At 42.8% G+C, this 7,858-nt stretch overlaps 1 long non-coding RNA gene across 2 annotated transcripts; it reads right to left on the bottom strand.

Annotated features, from left to right (window-relative positions):
• Positions 1-846: 846 nt before the first annotated feature.
• On the bottom strand, positions 847-4,028 carry LOC123116753 (uncharacterized). 2 transcript variants are annotated; one of them, XR_006457168.1, is made up of 5 exons: positions 3,595-4,028; positions 3,150-3,500; positions 2,939-3,021; positions 2,415-2,498; positions 847-932 (listed from the first exon to the last, which is right to left on the bottom strand). It is a non-coding gene; the product is annotated as an uncharacterized lncRNA (long non-coding RNA). The 2 variants fall into 2 exon arrangements; XR_006457167.1 differs by lacking the exon at positions 847-932 and having other exon boundaries at positions 974-2,498; positions 3,595-4,027.
• Between the last annotated feature and the right edge of the window lie 3,830 nt (positions 4,029-7,858).

Here is a 7,858-nt window from a genome sequence, read left to right as displayed (position 1 = left end):
TCTTCTCCACATAACCCCCATCATTATATTCTATTCCACCCATAGTGCTATATCCATGGCTCACGCTCATGTATTGCGTGAAAGTTGAAAAAAGTTTGAAATTACTAAAGTATGAAACAATTGCTTGGCTTGTCATCGGGGTTGTGTATGATGAGAGCATTCTTGTGTGACAAAAATGGAGCACGACCAAACTATATGATTTTGTAGGGATGAACTTTCTTTGGCCATCACTACTGGAATCTGGCACTTTGCCATCTGCCATGGCAGATGGCAAAGGCATGGTCGGCGGATGGCAATGGCTTTGCCATCTGCCAGCAGATGGCAAACAGTTTGTCTGAAACCCTGCCGGCAAACGCTTCTTTGCCGTCTGCTGGCTGATGGCAAAGAGCCTATGCCTTTGCCATCAGCTGGCAGATGGCAAAGCCTCTTAACGAGGTTAGCCCCGTTAGAAGGCTAACGGCATACTTTGTCGTCTGCCAGCAGATGGCAAAGGCTTCAGGCTCTTTGCCGTCTGCTAGCAGATGGCAAAGAGCTTTGCCATCTGCTGGCAGATGGCAAAGGGCCCAAATAGGCCAGCACAAATTTTACATGTAGATGACACGTGGCCTCTTTGCCATCTGCTGGCGGATGGCAAAGTTGCCCCATTTAATTTTGTTTTTTCTTATATCAATTCATTTTCACAAAAAATCAAACACAAATATATTTATATGACCAATATAGCATATTCAACACATATTACCAATAGTCATGAACACATATATATCGAACACATATCCAACACATGTTACCAATAGTAGCAAGTTTCATCCATACATATACATAGTTTCATCAATATTACATAGTTTCATCATAGGTAGCAAGTTTCACAAAGTCAAAACAAAAACTAAAGACAAGCACTCCATCAACCCAAGCTTCCGTGATCTGAAGCAAATCTACAAAATGGGAAAGAAGAAAGTTAGAAGAAGAAGACTAGAAGAAGAAGATTATTATGATGCAACTAAAATGTGAAGATTATTATGATGCAACTTATATCTGTAAAATAGGTCATTTTGGAGCTAAGTATGGTTATTATGTCATTTTTGAGCTAACTAAGCATACTAAGTCATTTTGGTGTAAAAAATGCTAAGTAAGGTCATTTTGGAACTAATAAGTTTATTATGTCATTTTGGAACTAGCTAAGCATATGAAGTCATTTCGGAGCTAAAATATGGCATTTCGTAAGTCATTTTAGAGCTAGCTAAGCATATTAAGTCATTTGGAGGAAAAAATGCTAAGTATAGGTCATTTTAGAGCACCTACAATCAGACATACCATGACCACGAGCATAATTAATGTACCTAGATTGTCAAACACGTCGGGATGCAAAATCATAACTAAAATACACTGAGGGCAACAAAAAAAAGGCACTGATTGACCTAAGTATTTGATGCACATCACATTTGAGCGCTTCCTTTCCAGTATAGATGCATACTTCCTGATTTACTTGGTGAATGTATTATGTAAATATCAAAATATAAATAGGCAACTCATACGAAAATCCGGTGTTGTTCACTGAAGAAATACATCAAAGCATATCTTTAACTTACACAAAAGTAGAATGTCTACTCGCTTCTTTACAAACAAAGCCAAGGCTATATGTGGACATCACCTTGGTATATTTAGCAAGGGATTTATTGTTTTTTCTTCAATGCCTACAAAGCTACCAGAAATTTATCTATTTTACACTAACTATGTTACTGAAATTGCAAATACATGGCTTAGCTCCCCAAAGAAATGAATCCAATATTAACTTATTCACATGCACCACCTACTAATGGAGTAACTACCTACGAAGCTACCAGACATTTCTCTATTTTATGTTAACTAATACTAAAATTGCAAATACATGGCTTAGCTCCCCAAAGAAATGAATCCAATATTAACTTATTCACATGCAGCAACTATTAATAGAGTAATTATTATTCAAAGCATTAACTGATCAAATCAAAATATGCCTTACAAAAGAAGTGGAGCGAGTAGGAAATAGATAGCAGTAGAACACTTGAAACTTCATAACATCTAAGAACCTAGCATTGTAGTTGAAGCTTCAGTTTTGCAAACATCATTCATCTTGGTTCATTACAAAAGCAAGCCAAAGTGGTAAACATTCTAAAAGAAATTTTATCTCCCTGAATCATTATGAGACAAGCCTGACCCTTTATATTGGGAGCATCAAAACACACCTTTTCTGCATTGTCCCACAGAAAAGTGCGATCTAAATAACCAGAAATTTTGGTGGCCAAAATTATCTGATTGGAAACATAGCAGGCAGGGAACTACACATGGATTTGGAAGCATGCTATTTGGGGCAGAAATCAGGGAAGTACAAGTGTACTCGCAAACTGCAAATAAATAGTAAGTTCGGTTTAGGGTACTTTATCTCATGGCTTGGAATTCATCCATCTGCCTACATATAGATCAGTCCTCCCTTGAGTCGTCTTCTTGGGTTGGAATGGGTACTAAAAAGCAAAGAAGTGGAGTATTTCAGTTAAAACTGGGATCAACTTCAAAAAATAAGACGGGCATATCATGTGATTCTCTATTTGTGCTTTGTTCTCCAAAGATCATCTAAAAGAAGTAAAAAATTAAACTAAGATGTAAAAAATGGAACAACATGCTCTGGATGGGTGGTAAACATTTATCTCCCTGTCAACTTGGTGCCAGGATAATATATGTTAAACAGGAAACTTGCAAGAGTACACATAAGATGTTGGACCAGGTTTATAGACAATTCGTGGAAGTGGGGGTGAAAGAGTGGAAGCAGGCAGCAAGCCTGGTACAACATCGATTCCAAAACCAGCATTACATAAAAATCATGCTTACTTCCTACGTCGAGTGTACAGTAACACGGCCCACTGGCATGAGAAAGAGAGAGAGAGATGGCAGAGGAGAGGAATACCCATGCCGGAGTCAGTTGTGAGGAGGATCCGGTTGTCAACAGCGTAGTGTGCTACTCGCTGGTCCTGTCGAGCGCGAGCAAGCCTGGTACAACATCGATTCCAGAACCAGCATTACATAAAAATCATGCTTACTTCCTACGTCGAGTGTACAGTAACACGGCCCACTGGCATGAGAAAGAGAGAGAGAGAGATGGCAGAGGAGAGGAATACCCATGCCGGAGTCAGTTGTGAGGAGGATCCGGTTGTCGACAGCGTAGTGTGCTACTCGCTGGTCCTGTCGAGCGCGATCAAGGAGATCCCCGGGATTAACGGATGGTGTCTGTGAGCATGAACTTGGACAACCAACCATCAAGGGATTCGATGTACGCCTTCTGAGCACTAACGTAGCTCACGAAGCAGGACCTCCAGTTCCTAAGCTCGACCTCCAGCTTGAGAGTAGCATGCCGCTGGGCATCATTGCAGAATTTCTCATACGCAGGGCCGGTGAAGGAATTTGCCTCAAACATTATCTGTCTTTGTGCTTCATGAGAGTCCACCATTACTTTCCTAGTTCTCTGAAAGCTGTCACGGAGAAGGGAAAAGGCATCAGTATTTTGATTCAGTGAAACTACATCAATCATCAATTCCACACACGAAAAACATGAGATCAGTTTACCTATGCAACATCTCAACAAGCTACGGTTGCGGCTCCTCGTCCGTAATTGTTATATTCTATCGGATATTGATTCTGCTGCTCGTAGAGAAACCTAGATCCTTGTGTGCAAGCCTCTTACATTGTCCTGGCTTTTTCAGCACAATGCCGCTCTGAACCTTTGGCGTCTTGGTTCCTCAGACACACATATTTCTTATCTTGTCGGATTTGATCTATGGCTTGTACAAGCCTCTAGATGCAATAGAGGATAGCTTCAGATCGACACACACACAGCGTCATGGAGCATGTCCTGCGCGACCATGATCTGGGATTGGAGGCGCAGCGGACCTGGTCCTCGTCATCGCGGGCGAAGGCGGGGAGCTGGGAGAGGTCACACCCGCCACACAGTCCCTAGAGACGTAGCCAGCGCACCTCCCTCCTGCTAAGACAGACAGTCCATGGTTGAGAAATCATGTACATAAGTCATAATGTGTAGGAGCAAGAGATGAATTGCTCAAAAAAAGAAAAATGGACAAAACAAGAGCTGATGATCCTGCTAGAAATTAGTTAAAACATTGACTTTTTGTCTTTTTGAATATCTTGTATGATACTGCTAGAAATTAGTTCATTGGAGCCAAGGCATTCAAATGCCAACATTACCATAATACATCACTTGTAACCATTAGCTACAACAAAACACATCATGTCGTGTGTAATTGGCACAATTTCTGTCATATATGGTAAACCTGCTCCAGAATAACACAATAATGTGAATCCATTGCAAATATTTTCTTCTATCTTTTAAAATACTTATGCTATCTTGAGAGAAGCCACTAGTGAAACCTATGGCCCCTGGGTCTATCTTTTAAAATATTAATCTCCCGTCAACTAGCTATCTCTGTCGCCATTTATTTTGCAATCTTTACTTCTAATCTTTATCATAAAAATACCAAAAATATTATCTTATCATCTCTATCAGATCTCACTTTTGCAAGTGGCCATGAAGGGATTGACAACCCCTTTATCGCGTTGGTTGTAAGGTTCTTATTTGTTTTTGTAGGTACGACGGACTTGCGTGTGGCCTCCTACTGGATTGATACCTTGGTTCTCAAAAACTGAGGGAAATACTTACGCTACTTTGCTGCATCGCCCTTTCCTCTTCAAGGAAAACCAACGCATGCTCAAGAGGTAGCAAGAAGGATTTCTGGCGACGTTGTCGGCGAGTCTACACACAAGTCAAGACATACCAAGTACCCATCACAAACTCTTATCCCTCGCATTACATTATTTGTCATTTGCCTCTCGTTTTCCTCTCCCCCACTTCACCTTTGCCATTTTATTCGCCCTCTTTTTCCGTTCGTATCTTTTTGCTTGCTTCTTGTGTGCTTGTGTGTTGGCTTGTTTGTCACGATGGCTCAAGACAATACCAAATTGTGTGACTTTTCCAATACCAACAACAATGATTTTCTTAGCACCCCGATTGCTCCTATTACCGATGCTGAATCTTGTGAAATCAATGTTGCCTTGTTGAATCTTGTCATGAAAGATCAATTCGTCGGCCTTCCTAGTGAAGATGTCGCTACCCATCTAAACAGCTTTGTTGATTTGTGTGATATGCAAAAGAAGAAAGATGTGGATAATGATATTGTTAAATTGAAGCTATTTCCTTTTTCTCTTAGAGATCGTGCTAAAACTAGTTTTTGTCTTTGCCTAAAAATAGTATTGATTCATGGAACAAGTGCAAAGATGCTCTTATCTCTAAGTATTTTCCTCCCGCTAAGATCATCTCTCTTAGAAATGATATTATGAATTTTAAGCAACTTGATCATGAGCATGTTGCACAATCTTGGGATAGGATGAAATTAATGATACGTAATTGCCCTACACATGGTTTGAATTTATGGATGATTATACAAAAAAATTATGCCGGATTGAATTTTGCTTCTAGAAATCTTTTAGATTCGGCCGCGGGAGGCACTTTTATGGAAATCACTTTAGGAGAAGCTACTAAACTCCTAGATAATAATATGGTTAATTATGCTCAATGGCACACTAAAAGATCTGTTGGAAATATGCCCTAGAGGCAATAATAAAATGGTTATTATTATATTTCTTTGTTCATGATAATTGTCTATTGTTCATGCTATAATTGTATTATCCGGAAATCGTAATACATGTGTGAATACATAGACCACAACAAGTCCCTAGTGAGCCTCTAGTTGACTAGCTCGTTGATCAACAGATAGTCATGGTTTCCTGACTATGGACATTGGATGTCATTGATAACGGGATCACATCATTAGGAGAATGATGTGATGGACAAGACCCAATCCTAAGCATAGCACAAAGATCGTGTAGTTCGTTTAGCTAGAGAGTCTCCAAATGTCAAGTATCATTTCCTTAGACCATGAGATTGTGCAACTCCCGGATACCGTAGGAGAGCTTTGGGTGTGCCAAACGTCACAACGTAACTGGGTGACTATAAAGGTGCACTACGGGTATCTCCGAAAGTGTTTGTTGGGTTGGCACGAATCGAGACTGGGATTTGTCACTCCGTATGACGGAGAGGTATCTCTGGGCCCACTCTGTAATGCATCATCATAATGAGCTCAATGTGACCAAGTGTCTGGTCACGGGATCATGCATTACGGTATGAGTAAAGTGACTTGCCGGTAACGAGATTGAACGAGGTATTGGGATACCGACGATCGAGTCTCGGGTAAGTAACATACCGATTGACAAAGGGAATTGCATACGGGATTGATTGAATCCTAGACATCGTGGTTCATCCGATGAGATCATCGAGGAGCATGTGGGAGCCAACATGGGTATCCAGATCCCGATGTTGGTTATTGACCGGAGAGGCGTCTCGGTCATGTCTGCATGTCTGCCGAACCCATACGGTCTACACACTTAAGGTTCGGTGACGCTAGGGTTGAAGAGATATTAGTATGCAGTAACCCGAAAGTTGTTTGGAGTCCCGGATGAGATCCCGGACGTCACGAGGAGTTCCGGAATGGTCCGGAGGTGAAGAATTATATATAGGAAGTGCAGTTTTGGCCATCGGGAAAGTTCCGGGGGTCACCGGTATTGTACTGGGACCACCGGAAGGGTCCCGGGGGTCCACCGGGTGGGGCCACCTATTCCGGAGGGCCCCATGGGCTGAAGTGGGGAGGGGAACCAGCCCCTGGTGGGCTGGTGCGCCCCCCTTGCCCCCCCCCCCATGCCTAGTGTTGGAAACCCTAGGGGTGGGGGCGCCTCCACTTGCCTTGGGGGGCAAGCCACCCCTTGGCCGCCGCCCCCCCTTGGAGATCCCATCTCCTAGGGCCGGCGCCCCCCCAAGGGGCCTATATAAAGAGGGGAGGAAGGAGGGCAGCTGCACCCCAAGTCTCTGGCGCCTCCCCCTCCCCTGCTACACCTCTCCCTCTCGCAAGTGCTTGGCGAAGCCCTGCCGAGATCACTGCTGCATCCACCACCACCACGTCATTGTGCTGCTGGATCTTCATAAACCTCTCCTTCCCCCTTGCTGGATCAAGAAGGAGGGGACGCCTTCCCAACCATACGTGTGTTGAACGCGGAGGTGCCGTCCGTTTGGCGCTAGGATCTCCGGTGATTTGGATAACGACGAGTACGACTCCCTCAACCTCGTTCTCTTGAACACTTCCGCACGCGATCTACAAGGGTATGTAGATGCACTCCCCTATCTTGTTGCTAGATGACTCCATAGATTGATCATGGTGAACGTAGGAAAAATTTTATTTTATGCAACGTTCCCCAATAGTGGTATCAGAGCTAGGTCTATGCGTAGTTACTATGCACGAGTAGAACACAAAGCAGTTGTGGGCGTAGATGTTGTTAATTTTCTTGCCACTACTAGTCTTATCTTGCTTCGGCGGCATTGTGGGATGAAGCGGCCCGGACCGACCTTACACGTACCTTACGTGAGACCGGTTCCACCGAATGACATGCACTAGTTGCATAAGGTGGCTAGCGAGTGTCTGTCTCTCCCACTTTAGTTGGAGCGGATTCGATGAGAAGGGTCCTTATGAAGGGTAAATAGAAATTGGCATATCATGTTGTGGTTTTACGTAGGTAAGAAATGTTCTTGCTAGAACACCTATAGAAGCCACGTAAAAATTTGCAACAACAATTAGAGGACGTCTAACTTGTTTTTGCAGCAAGTGCTTTGTGATGTGATATGGCCAAAGGATGTGATGAATGATATATGTGATGTATGAGATGATCATGTTCTTGTAATAGGAATCACGACTTGCATGTCGATGAGTAT

The sequence above is a fragment of the Triticum aestivum genome, chromosome 5B (assembly GCF_018294505.1).
Source record: "Triticum aestivum cultivar Chinese Spring chromosome 5B, IWGSC CS RefSeq v2.1, whole genome shotgun sequence".
In the NCBI taxonomy this organism is placed as follows: domain Eukaryota; kingdom Viridiplantae; phylum Streptophyta; class Magnoliopsida; order Poales; family Poaceae; genus Triticum; species Triticum aestivum.
This window is presented reverse-complemented; position numbering and strand designations above follow the sequence as displayed.